Source organism: Lutra lutra, chromosome 9 (genome assembly GCF_902655055.1).
Source record: "Lutra lutra chromosome 9, mLutLut1.2, whole genome shotgun sequence".
Classification (NCBI taxonomy): Eukaryota; Metazoa; Chordata; class Mammalia; order Carnivora; family Mustelidae; genus Lutra; species Lutra lutra.
The window spans coordinates 66,968,309-66,981,463 of NC_062286.1; the positions used below are offsets into that span (position 1 = coordinate 66,968,309).

The 13,155-nt window shown below is 35.9% G+C and overlaps 1 protein-coding gene across 6 annotated transcripts in view; it reads left to right on the forward strand.

Moving 5' to 3' along the window:
* Nucleotides 1–13,155, forward strand: part of CCDC88A (coiled-coil domain containing 88A) — a 132,090-nt gene that overhangs the window by 1,332 nt on the left and 117,603 nt on the right. The window lies entirely within an intron of this gene.

A 13,155-nucleotide genomic window follows, 5' to 3' on the forward strand; every position in this document is an offset into this window, starting at 1 on the left:
TCTTCAGTGCTGAAATCGAAGCCACATTGTCCTCTGATAATTTGGTGAAAAGACAGAGAATATGAGAATAGTTTCCTAAGGGGGAATAAAGGCTCTACTGTGAGGTTATGTGTACTTGATGCAGAAGTGTTTCTTATTAACCTCTGTGTCTAAAAAATAAGTGGCTCAAATTTTGAAACTGGTGAAGTAATAACAGATTTCAGAAGAGAGAATTTCGAATAACTCTCCTGATTGGTGAGAACTGTTGCTGTTGCAAGTAATTTAAGTGGGTACAGTAACTCAAATCCGATGAGATTATTACATGAATTAATATGAATATTTGGGAGATCATTTTAAGGTATTTTTAGGGCATTTGTGAAATGCTAGTAACTGACATCTCGATGACAACTAAATAATGATTTAGTAGGAAAATCTTTGTCTTTTATGTTTGTGATACTGGGTTTGTATTAAGTAGAAAAGTGTTTTTAGGGTGGGAATTGATATCAAAATCATTGGTAGCTATATCAGTGGAATATTTTTATCATTATAGGTAATGTAGCATACATGCATTCTAAGTACATTAGGGTAGGTTTTCTAAGTACAAACTCTGAATGTTGTAGTTGTGCTCAAAATAATGTGTATTTATTTAGCCCTTCTGTCTTTTGAATAGAATCTGATTACGAGAGTAGTTTGGAACTTTGAATTTTAAGGCAGTCTTACTTTTTTATATATGTGGGAATTTAGTGCATTATTAATAAATAATTGTTACTAAGGAATAAGTCTGTGAATAGATGCATAACATAAAGTATCATTTTTGTATTTTGTAGGAAATTATGTTCCTTATTAGATTTTTTATTTAAAAGAGGTCGAAGTCAAATTCATAAATGTTCCAGTGATAACTTTTCAGTCTGTGTGCTCAGAGGTATTTGTAGTCTGTGTGCTGATTTTCATGTATGTGTTGATTCCATAGGGAAGTATTACACTACTATATGCTTTCTTTTTTTTTTTTTTTTAAAAGATTTTATTTATTTATTTGACAGAGAGAGATCACAAGTAGACAGAGAGGCAGGCAGAGAGAGAGAGAGAGAGAGAGAGGGAAGCAGACTCCCTGCCGAGCAGAGAGCCCGATGCGGGACTCAATCCCAGGACCCTGAGATCATGACCTGAGCCGAAGGCAGCGGCTTAACCCACTGAGCCACCCAGGCGCCCCTACTATATGCTTTCTTAAGGTGTTTTATTTGTATAGCCACCCAAAGAAATATATATATTATTTAAATGTGTGTATATATTTTTTTCTTTAAGAAAGGAAAAAGAAGTGTAGACATTAATTATCTCCAAGGATAGTAAATATATTTTTGGCAGCTCTCACCCGAAACTATGTTTTTATCTTTGCAATATCTCCCTATTCCCTAAGCAAAATGGTAGAATATTTAAATTTACTTCTATTTTAGGGAACACACATGACAGGAAGGGTAGCCATTACAGTAGATACTCAGATTTTATTCCCTTCTCTTGTTCTTAGACAGAAAATTTTGAAATTGTATTCTGAGCTCTTAAAAAAAGGTGTTTTTATGAAATAGGAAAATACATTACTTTAATTTTCCACTTTATTTTATTTATTTTAAAGTGGGTTTCATGCCAAGGTGTGAGGCTTGAACTCATGACCCTGAGATTGAGAGTCTCCTGCTGTACTGGCTGAGCCAGCCAGGCACCCCTTGTTTTCCACTTTAATGTTTTTTTTTTCCAAAACATACTTAGATTTTTTTGAGTCCTGAATAGTTAGCAGAGGTGCTAAAAACAGACACTTTAGCTTGTTTCCACTTTGAGTGCAGTTTTATGTTTAAAAATACATATGTATATTTTGAAAGTAATGGTGTTTCAAAATAGTGGTTGCCAGGTTTTTTTTTTCTTTTTCTTTTTTTTTTTTTTTGGAAGACTAGCTTCATTCCAAACCTCAACTCTGCTTCTGTTTTCAGTTCCACCTCTCAGCTTCTTTAAAAGTTTTTTCAGTGTCCTAATTCTGTTCTGAATGACCTATATAAATTAAAGGGAAAGAAAATTAAGAAAAAAGGAAGAAGTAGGCATTAGTTTTTTAAAAAATAATTTGCTAAAATAAGATAAATTTATTTTAGTGAATTATTTTCCTAAGAGAGCAACAAAGTATACATTGTTTTTAAAGCTGTATTTTGCTAACTTTAAAATCATAAAATGCATCTGTTAAGTATTTTGCTCAAGTTAATATTTAATGTACTCTATTAAATTGTCAGTTGAAACTGTACACAGTTAAACTAAAATTTAGACTTAGTCTAAGTCATTTCTGACTTTGTTTTGATTTGTTTACAGAATATGTGAGTGAGAACCCTTTCTAAATGAAATTATATATGTTTCTTCATGTTTGTTTTGCTTGGAGTTTGTTGAGCTTCTTATGTCTGTGGGTTTATAGTTTCTAACAAATTCAGAAAAAAATTGGGCATTATTTTAAAAAAATACATATCTATAAAGAATATTTAAGTGTGTGTGTGTGTGTGTGTATTTTTCGTGTCCCCACTTCCCTTTTTGGAAGTCCAGTTACATGTACATCAGGCTGCTAGATGTTTACTGGTGTTCTTTTCAGTTTTTTCAGTCTTCTAATTTTAGATTATCTTTGTGTCTCCAACTTCATTAATTTTTTAATAATGTTTAATTTGTTCTTAATTGTGTCCAGCATATTTTTCATTTCAGACATTACAGTTTTATTCTAGAAATTGTTTTTTTTTTTTAAAATATCTCCCATTTCTATAGCTTTCATGCTTTGTCTTTTCTGTAGCTTCTTGAGTATATGGGATATAGTTATAAATAGATTAATGTTTATTTCTACTAATTCTATCTGTATCATTTCTAGATTGGTTTTGATTGATTTTTCTCCTCATAAAGGATTGTGTTTTCTTGCTTTTTTATGCCTGGTGATTTTTGATTGGATGTTAGACATTTGAAATTTTACCATGTGTGGTACTGGGTATTTTTATATTTCATTAGTTATTCTTGAGTTTTGTTCTGGAATAGTTAAGTTACTTGGAAACAGTTTGATCTTTTCAGATCCTGCTTTAAAGTTGTAGCATCTATTGTCCACTACTGTTACTCTATTGACAAAACCCTCTGAGTAACTCTGGGTGGTGAAAACAGGGGCTGTTCCTGGACCTGTGTGAACCCTGAGTGGTGTTCCCTCTAATCCTTTTTGGTATTTTTTTCCCACTGTTCTTGGGTAATTTCCTCATGTGTATATACTAAAAAGTACTCAACAGAAGACTTGAGGGATATCCTCTGCAGATCTCTGGATTTTCCTGTGAGCCTCTCTACTCTTAGGTACTCTACTTTGTATATGACCATCACTTTGTTGTTTCTAGATTAAGTTCCATCTCACCTCAGCAAGGTCATTGCTCTACCTGGGTTCCCCAGCTCTGTTCTGTGGCTTAGGAACTCTTTCAAGGTAGTAAGTTGGGGCAATTGAGGATTCATTTTGTATGTTTCCCACCTATCAAGGGTCTACTGTTCTTTGTTGCCTGATATCCATTGCCTTGAAAAACAATATATTTTGTCCTTTTTTTCCAGTTGTTTCAGGCTAGAGGGTAAATTTGGTTCCTGATATTCCATCTTGGCCAAAGTGGAAATCTATTTATGTACTTACAAATACACGTTTGGCCTGCCATTCTTGTATTCCTGCTTTCAGTTGTGACAGAATTCAGTTACAGAAGACTTATGGTAGAATATTTTTTTCATCTACAGTGTTTACTAAAAGTAAGAATATTGATTATTGATTTTGATTTTGCCATTTTGGACCTTGTTTGCATTGACTTCTTCATGCCAGTTTACCAACTTGGCCTTACAATTTTGAAATCTTTTCACTGACTTGGGATTCACTGCATTTAGAGATGAATACTGGATTTCATTGAGTAGCTCTTTGAATCAAAGAATCTCTGTAAGAGCTCGTGACATGACATCAGTCCTCTTTAATGGGAAGGGGAAGCTCTTTAGAGATTGGGAATGATGGGCCAGCTCTTCTGCATGCTGTAGGACATTTTCATACTTCAACCAAATGAAATCTTTCTTTCTTAGTGCTAGTTATCAGACATAGGGCTTGGTGGCAGTAGAAATCATTATTTCTTTGTTTCAGATGTCATGCGGTTCTGTAACCCTATTTGAATTTTACTTGCTATGAAATTTTAAGAAATTTATAACATTATCATAAATTTCATAATCCTAAAGTTTAAAAAGTGTGTATTTATATTACCTAAGCAGTTGAAAATATGGATATATTAGGGTTTTAAGTATTAAGAAAATTATTAATAGTATCAGAACAATGATATGACTCAACCCCATTACATAACTAGAGAGATCTATACTGACTGTTATGATATACTTATTATGGTTTTTCTTCTTCTACAATCTTGAGTTGGAAGCAACTTTAGAAGTCCTCAGAACAATGATACGGTTCAATCCCTTTAGATAACTATAGAGATTTATACTGACTGTTAAGATATACTTGTTCTAGGGGCGCCTGGGTGGCTCAGTGGGTTAAAGCCTCTGCCTTCGGCTCAGGTCATGGTCCCAGGGTCCTGGGATTGAGCCCCACATCGGGCTCTCTGATCAGCAGGGAGCCTGCTTCCTCCTCTCTCTCTCTGCCTGCCTCTGCCTACTTGTGATCTCTATCTGTCAAATAAATAAATAAAAAAATCTTAAAAAAAAAAAAAGATATACTTGTTCTAGCTTTTCTTTTAGAATCTTGAGTTGGAAGGAACTTTGGAAGTCCTCTATTATGAAAATATGTTTTAATTAAAAAAATAATAATGACAAAAATTAAATGATGCATGGTCATGTAGATTCTCCTCAAGTATTTCCTGAGAGGCAGCTTCATAAAGTATACCTAAAAGAAGCCATTTGTGTAATAGAGGAAGTTAACTGAGAAATGTTCCTTAGTTCTATGAATGTTTAAGATTCAAAAGTAAGAGGAGGTGGATGGGGGAGGGATGAAATAGATAAAGGGGATCAAGGGTATACTTATCTTGATGAGCACTGAGTTATGTATATGATTGTTGAATCATTATATTGTATACCTGAAACTAATATAATACTGTATTGTTAATTATACCTCAATTAAAAAAAAAGATTTAAAAGTAGATTGTGCTAACTTTATGACTGTAATGACCTTAAAATGACTTATAAAATATATGGGTTTCTTACCCAAGTATGGCATTGACTCTGAATTTTGGTTTGGGCATTTCAGGTTTTCTCATTGGACTCATATTTTTTGTTTAGTTTAGATTTTGTTTTTTGCTTCTTTAAAAAGCACACTTTTTATACAGTCATAGCTGTTGTCTTATTATCCAGTTTTGTGATTTATCTTCCAGATATGCCTGATATATCCCTGTGTGTGTGTATATATATATACACACACACCAGATATATCCCTGACTTTTGAATTAATGTGCTAGCCCTGATTGGTCTTACTTTTGGGCTTGCCCGTCTTAAAGTTTGTTCTCATCTGTGATCATATGTGCTTCTATAAGACTGTAAATGTGTTTTGGGGATAACATTTATCTCACTGGATTGCAGCTCTCGGTATGTCTGAGTCCACTGATTATCCTATGAATTTCTTGAAGTCATGGACTGTTCTTTTCATCTTTATTCTTAGTGTAGTGCTTGACATACAGTAGGTACTTGATATACTTCTGTTGAATGAATGAATGAATAATGGAGAGGTAATGTGGTAAAGTAGAATGAATTTGGTCTTTGAGTCAGACGCCTTTAAGTCAGACAGGGTTTAATTCTCACTATGCTACTTATTCGTGTAGGACCTAAGTAAACAATTTACTTAGCATTTCCAAATCTCATTTCCTACATTTATTGGATGAATGATAATGTTTTCTTCCTGGAGTAGACTTAATCTCTGATAAGACACAGATAGGTATCTATTTTCTGTTTTGTTTACTACTGTATCCCCAGTGTTGGTTGCTGTCATTAGTATTATCATGTGCTAGGTCATTCCTACCTATTTCTGTTTCTTCAAACAAATCATGATCACTTACAGCTTAGTTTTGCACGATTTTCTCTTGGCGTCACCTCTATAGTTATATGTTTATTGTTTAGCAAGTTACTTCTCAATATCTTCATTTATAAACAGAATAAAAAGACTCACAGGGTTATGAGAATCAGATAGGATAATTTGTGTACAATGCTTAGCATATAGCAAGATTAAATCATTGTTAGCTATTTGTTTTTATTAGTCTTTTGTTAGCTATTTGTTAGTCTTTGTTTTATTTCTATCATTGTCATAATCATTTTTCTGTACACTGCCCTCCCCCCCCCCCTTTTTTTAAAGATTTTGTTTATTTATTTGACAGACAGAGATCACAAGTAGGCAGAGAGGCAGGCAGAGAGGGAGAAGCAGGCTCCCTGCTGAGGAGAGAGCCTGATGTGGGGCTTGATCCCAGGATCCTAGGATTATGACCTGAGTCGAAGGCAGAGGCCTCAACCCACTGAGCCACCCAGGTGCCCCTGCCCTTTCCCCTTTTTTTTTGGCTAGCAAGGTTTTACTCATTCTTAACACCTTCTGAAGTCTCTTGGCATAGTTAGTTGCTCTCTCCTCTATCATCCCATATCTGTCTTTACCAAATTGTGTTAAAGTGCTGCAGCTACTAGATAGTTAACATTTAGAGGCTAGAGATTTTTGTTATGTATCACCAACACCTAGCATAGATTTGATATGTCACAAGTTTTTTATTAAATGTCAAAGGAGTGAATGAAACATTTTGTAATTTTATTAGCTTTTACATTTTTGAGAATTCTAGCTTTAGTATTATAGAATTTAGTTTATTTTACCCTTTTTTTTTTAAGAGGGAGAGCAAGAGAGAGCATGAGCAAGCATGCGTAAGCATGAGTGTGGTGGGGAAGGACAGAGGGAATGGGAAAAAAATCTTCAGCAGACCCTCCCTGAGCAAGGAGCCCAGTATGGCCTCAGTCCCCAATCCCACAACCCTGAGATCATGAGTGGAGCTGAAACCAAGAGTTGGACACTGAACGAACTGAGCCACCCAGATTCCCTTAGTTTGTCTTTGATTTCTCTTCTTTTTCTCTTCTATTCCTCTGTCTCATTATTTAATTACCTTTAATTACCCACCTATGTTATGTCTAGCTTGAGTTGAGGTTGTGAGAACAAGTCATAGTCCATGCTTTTGTATGGTATTAGAATATACAGTGACTGGAGTGCCTGAGTGGCTCAGTCCGTTAAGCGTCTGCCTTCAGCTCAGGTCATGATCCCAGGACCTGGGATTGAGCACCACATCAGGCTCCTTGCTCGGTGGGGAGTCTGCTTCTCTGTCTACCTTCCCCCACTTGTGCTCATTCTCTCTCTCTCTCTCTCTCAAATAAATAAATAAAATCTTAAAAAAAAGAGAATATACAGTGACTTCAGTTTGGTTTCCAATAATGTTACTGGTGATGTCCAACATATTGAGATTTTTGTCCACAGCCTTATAGTGGACTGATGTCTTTAAGAGCAGTCCATTGTGATTGTCTGATTCATATCTAGTTAAACTATAAAAAATGGTAAGAACCTAGAGAACAGGAAGTAGTTACTACATATGGGAGTATTTTTTAATTTTTTATCTGAAAATTTTCTCTATGATATGTATTAATATGGGAAACTCATAGAGGAACAATAATACTTTTTTATTTTTATTCATTTTTATTTTTTATTTTATTTACTTTAAGTAACCTCTCCACCCAGTGTGGGGCCTGAACTCACAACCCCAAGACTGAGTGACACACTCTACCAACTGAGCCAACCAGGTGCCCCAGGGAACATTAGTTCTTAACTATAGTCTTTTAAGAATACCAGTTGAGGGGCGCCTGGGTGGCTCAGTGGGTTAAAGCCTCTGTCTTCGGCTCAGGTCATGATCCCAGGGTCCTGGGATCGAGCCCCGCATCGGGCTCTCTGCTCAGCAGGGAGCCTGCTTCCCCCTCTCTCTCTGCCTGCCTCTCTGCCTACTTGTGACTCTCTCTCTGTCAAATAAATAAATAAAATCTTTAAAAAAAAAAAAGAATACCAGTTGACCTTCTTTTAGGATTTATGAAACAGATTGGTCCCAGTCTAAGTATAATGTTTCAATATTTAAAAATGATATCTGAGATTTTAATTGATCTTAAGAGATGTTTGTCTAGTATTTAATTTAGTCATTACCAAGCTAGCTACTTTTAGGGAGTTGGTGGTGTGATATAGAGGAAAAAACTACCTTGAAAGTTGTAAATTTAATTCCTGGACCGGATGGATTGTGGAGTAGTCAAAATACACACATTTGTTGATTAGTTTACTGTATTACATGGGTGTAGTTTGTGGCAGCCCCAAAACATTTACAATAGCAAGATCAAAGGTCACTGATCACAGATCATCATAATGTAATAATCATAATGTAATAATGAAAAGTTTGAAATATTGCAAGAATTACCAAAATGTGACATCGAGACAAAAAGTGAGCAAATGTTGTTGGAGAAAGGGTGCCGAGAGACTTTACAGAAGATCGTCATAAACCTTCCATTTGTAAAAAACATAATTATCTACAAGGTGCAGTAAAGAGAAGTGCAATAAAAAGAGGTATGTCTGTATCCTCTTTCTTCCTGATTTTATTCCTGTGCTATCTTTGCTCTATTTTGTTAGTTCAATATTTAATAAAACTAGGTTGATGAAACTCATCAACTTTATTCTGACATTTGTGAGACTCAGGGCAAGCATCCATTTACCACAATAGGCCTAAATATTTAAAGATTATGAATCAGGCTAATAAATTATTTACTATGTTCTGATCTTTTATCTTGAAAAATATACCTTCATAGTGACTTAAAAGGAAAGATTCAAATTTTAGAATTTATAGAATTGAGAATTCTGATATTCAGTTTCACGTCAGAATGTCGTGGAGCCCAACCTCCTCCCTCATCCCTAGCTCACAGAGAGGTCTCATGTGCTGCATGCCTGTGGACATGCTGCACACATGTCCAAGATCCATGCTTTTCCATACAGCAGTCCTTGGCACAGGGGTATGTACGTCTCCAGCATAGTCCATCCTCAGGATAGACCTAGGACAGATTCCTGTGCAAGCCATATAATTGGGTTAGAGATATTTGGGCAAGAAATTCCAGAGTTCCAAGTTACTGCAGTGTCATCTAGAAGGGGAGGTATATGGGTATATCCTCTTATTTCCATGGATTCCTTGCCCAGTGGTGAGGGGCATGGCCTGAGGAGGGCCAGAGTGGGTCTCGAAGCTGAGATCTATTTTGTCATACTCAGTGAGAAGGCTGAAGGGATGGTTCCATCCAAGATCAGTTTAGTCAATGAGTAATTTCTGAGGGCTCACTGTATCACAAGCTATCTACTAGGTGCTGGGGATATGATGCTGAATAAGATATGATCTTTGCTCACTAGTAAGGGGACAACATGCAAATTGCAGTGTGATACATGTGCTATATAGTAGAATTATGTTCTTGAAATAATAGTGGCACAAAGAGGAAGAGGAAAAATTTGAACTAGGGCATGAAAGTTGAATAGGATGAATTTGGTAAGTTAGAAACAGTGGGAGTAGGAGGAAATGGCATAAAAAGAGGCATGAATATGTGACTAAAATAGTAGAATCAAATAACTATAGGTTATTTTGTATAGCCAAAGCAGAGATTACATGCTTTTTGCACATAGGAGATGAGTTTGAAGAGGTGGGGATTGGGAGACTGTCCTTAGATACCATGTTAAGAAGATTGGATTTTTTTTCTGTAGAGACATGTATTACTTCAGATTCTCTCTGGAGAAACAGAACTACCAAGGGGTGTGTGTATTTGCGTGTGTGTATACAGAGAGAGAGAGACAGAGAGAGAGAGAGATAGATTTATTTTAAGGAACTGGGTCATGAGATTTTGGAGGATTCTCTGGTTTAAAAACTAATGGGGCAGTCTAGCAGGCTGCCAGGCTGGAGACTCAGGGAAGAATTGCATTGAGTTCAAATTGGGGAGGGTATGTGCTATGGTGAGTGCTGTGAATTGTGTAAGACTGATGATTCACAGACCTGTACCCCTGAAGCAAATAATACATTATGTGTTAATAAGAAATAAAAATTTTAAAAATTTTTTAAAAAGTATCAAAAACAGCTCGCTAGAAGGAGGTCAGCCTTTGTTCCAATAACACCATCAAATGATTGGATGAAGCCCGCTCACATTATGGAGAGTAATCTGACTCACTCAGAGTCCTTTGGTTTATGTGTTAATCATATCCAAAGAAACACCTTCATAGAACATCCAGAATAATATTTGACTAAATGTCTATGCACTGAGGTCCATCAAAATTGACACACAAAATTAAACATCATAACTAGCGTTTCTTAATCTAGGTCCACAGATATTTTGGGGGGTCTGTGATAACTTAGGAATTTTAATTTTGTGTTTTCATTTTAGTAATTTAAATTTTTTTTCAGGAGGTGGTAATAAAATTCTTTTGCAATAATAATTCACAATTGAGGGATTTTTAAATTTATTTATAGACTGAGGCTAGTTTCTTAAGATTTGTTTTGTTTTGTTTTTTAAAGGTTTTATTTATTTTTTTGACAGACAGAGATCACAAGTAGGCAGAGAGGCAGGCAAAGAGAGAAGAGGAAGCAGGATCCCTGCTGAGCAGAGATCCCAGGACCCTGGGATCATGACCTGAGCTGAAGGCAGAGGCTTTAACCCACTGAGCCACCCAGGCACCCCTAAGGCTAGTTTCTTAAGTCACTTTCTCATACTGGGTCTTTGGACTCTTAGGATATCTGTAGACTAATCCTCAGATACTCTTTTTTTTTTTTTTTAAGATTTTATTTATTTGAGAGAGAGAGAGCACAAGCAGGGGGAGTGGCACGCAGAGGGAAAAGCAGGCTTCCTACTGAGCAGGGAGCCCAATGGGACTTGATCCCTGGATCCTGGGACCATGACCTGAGCCGAAGGTAGATGCTTAACTGACTGAGCCACCCAGGTGTGTGAAATTACCAGATTGGTAATTTCAGTTTTTTAAAACATTGTCACTACCTTATTCCAGCTTGAAAAACAGTAATATAGGCTATCCAAATCATAAAAGGAATTGAAACAGATAGCATTTGCATTTTAGAAGGATTGAATTTGGGGCCAGAATAGAGATAGAAACAGCATTGATGTTGAAGTGATATGGAAGACAGATAACTTGGAAATAATGGGACTTGATTACCAACTTGATAGGAAGAATGAGAAAGGGATTACTGGGATGACTACTTTTTACTTGGGTAAGGAGCAGGTGGTAGTGCCCTTAGTAAGAAGACATTACAGGAAGATGAAAATTTAAGGGGAGGAGAAGTGTAGAAAATAAGTTCTGAGTTAATTTTGGAGTGTCTGGTGAAGGTGAGAAATATCTTGAGGGCAGGTGGATATTCATAAGTTTGGTGCTCAAGGGAAATGTCTAAAGTAGAGAGGGAATTTGCTTTTAGGTTTATAATAGAAACTAAAGACATGGTTGTCAGAAAAAAATACAGAAGGGGGGCCATTGATAGATCCTAGGAAACAGCAACACAACATTAAAAGGCTGGAAATTTGAGAAAAGTAGGAAAATTCATAAGGCTGCTGGGAGGAAATCACTAAGGGAATCAAAGATGAATGCAAGTATTATCATGTAAGGTTGATGGCTTATTTGAGATTTGGAAAGCACCTATTTGTAGTGGAGCCAGTCAGCATAGTTGGATAATTTACCCAGTGATGCTTTGCTGCTCAGAAACTGAAAAAAGATCTGTAGAGTTTACTCAAAATTGGCAATAGATAGTGTAGGCCTACATAGGGCAGGATATCCAGGTGAACAGTTGAAATGAACAGAGTATGAGCATTAAAATGAGGAGGAAAGCAAGTGTCATCAGGAGAAGGCTGATACACTGGAGGTTGCAGTAGGATGAAGGAACAGTAGGATTAGAAGGTGAAAAAGGGTGGAATAGGAGGTTGAAGTCAGAGGGCACTTTCAGAATTTGAAATTTTGAAGGTTGCAATTCTGAATGATGATTTAGGGCCAAGGTTAGACCCTGCTAATGGGTGGGTAAAATGGAATAGAGTGAAAATAACGAAAGTTGAGAAAGAATTTATTTCCTTATTCTTTGTAAGGTTAATGATCTCTTGATTAAGACTAGAGGTAGAAATGAGTATTTTGAAAGCTGGGAAATAAGTAGCTAATTTTAAGGGTGTTATAATTAAAGAAAAATTTAATAGGAAGGAAGAAGACTGGCAATTTTAATTTTTCATATTAGTATACTGCTTGTTTTAACATCAGACTTGGTGAAATATCTCAATAGTCTTTCAGGAAATTTTAGACAATGGTGTATTCTTAATGTAATTTACTTTCCTAGTGAAGGCTAGAAAAAAAAAATGGTGAACTTCATGTTATTATTAACATCATGACTATTTCCTTTCCTTGGGTGGTAAAGGACCAAGGAAGATAGTTCAGTTTTAGGTGTTGGGTCCTACTCATTGTTTAAGACTTAGATTGCTACAGAGTTGTGGAGGATAAGAAAAAATTGTGGAGAAAAACCAATGGAGGCAATACTCCAATTTATTTTTGCCAAGACTGGTTAAAAAAAGGTAAACCACAGTAAATTCTCTGTTAACCTGAATGTTGAAGGAAAATGGAATGTTGAGTTTTCTCATAATTGAAAGTTATTTTATTTCTTCCAACTCTGTGGTTTAAATCTTTGCAAATGAATTAAATTATATTTCCACAATTGTAAATAGAATATACATGTCATTTGTTTTAAACTTGTCTTTGTGTTAAGTATTGAATATATATAACCAAGATGAATCTATAATGAATGGTGAATGATCCCAAGTATGTATTTGAAAGCAAATCTCTTATTATTAGCTAGGTTTTTTTTTCTTTTTCAATTTTTATGAATTTTATTTTATTTATTTACTTATTTTTAGTGAGTGAGAGAATGTGTATGTTAGTGTGGGTAGATTAGGGAGCCCTACTGCTTAGAAGTTAGTTAGAAGTTAGTTTTGGGGGTGCCTGGGTGGCTCATTTGGTTAAGTGTCTGCCTTTGGCTCAGGTCATGATCCCAGGGTCCTGGGATTGAGCCCCACATCAGGCTCCCTGCTTAATGGGGAGCCTGCTTCTCCCTCTGC